This window comes from Antrostomus carolinensis, unplaced genomic scaffold (assembly GCF_000700745.2).
Source record: "Antrostomus carolinensis isolate BGI_N321 unplaced genomic scaffold, ASM70074v2 scaffold32682, whole genome shotgun sequence".
Lineage (NCBI taxonomy): Eukaryota > Metazoa > Chordata > Aves > Caprimulgiformes > Caprimulgidae > Antrostomus > Antrostomus carolinensis.
The window spans coordinates 1-549 of record NW_010298105.1 but is presented as its reverse complement, the minus strand read 5'-3'; the positions used below and the strand labels follow the sequence as shown (position 1 = coordinate 549).

The 549-nt window shown below is 56.3% G+C and overlaps 1 protein-coding gene across 1 annotated transcript in view; it reads right to left on the bottom strand.

Moving 5' to 3' along the window:
• LOC104520612 (protein sidekick-2-like) overlaps positions 1-543 on the bottom strand; it is a 3,539-nt gene extending 2,996 nt beyond the window's left edge. The window contains exon 1 of the mRNA XM_010162347.1: positions 486-543. The gene's annotated coding sequence lies outside the window, so the exon portion shown is untranslated. The remainder of the gene's footprint in view (positions 1-485) is intronic.
• Positions 544-549: the final 6 nt, after the last annotated feature.

Genomic DNA, 549 nt, shown 5'->3' with positions numbered 1-549 from the left:
CACGTGTGTGTGTGTGTGTGTGTGTGTCGTGTCCGGCTCTGTCACACCAGCTGCCACCTTGGCACGTGCTGCACCCCTCTCACCCGCTTTCCTCCCTCTTCTTTTCTTATTTATTTAGGTTTTTTTTAAGTTCATTTCCCCAATGACAAACAGAGCCATTAGTCTGTCACCAGGTTTGAGCACGATGCGCTCAAGACATCTGTTAAAAATTCTTATCACACAGATAACAGCAGCTGAGGGAAATGAAGCCCCCCCAGATGCCAAGAGATGCTGGGGTGATGCCCGGGGGTACTGGGGGGTACCAGGGGGATGCAGGGGTGATGCTGGGGGGTACCAGGTGGATGCTAGGTGATGTCGGGGGGATGCTGAGGGATGCTGTAGGGTACCAGGGGGATGCAGGAGTGACACTATGGGGTACCAGGGGGATGCAGGAGTGACGCTGCGGGGATGCTGTGGGGTACCAGGGAGATGCTGGGGGTACTCACATGCGGCTGCTGGGGGAGATCTTCCGTCCATCACGAAACCAAGTGACCTGGGGCTGGGGGAAGC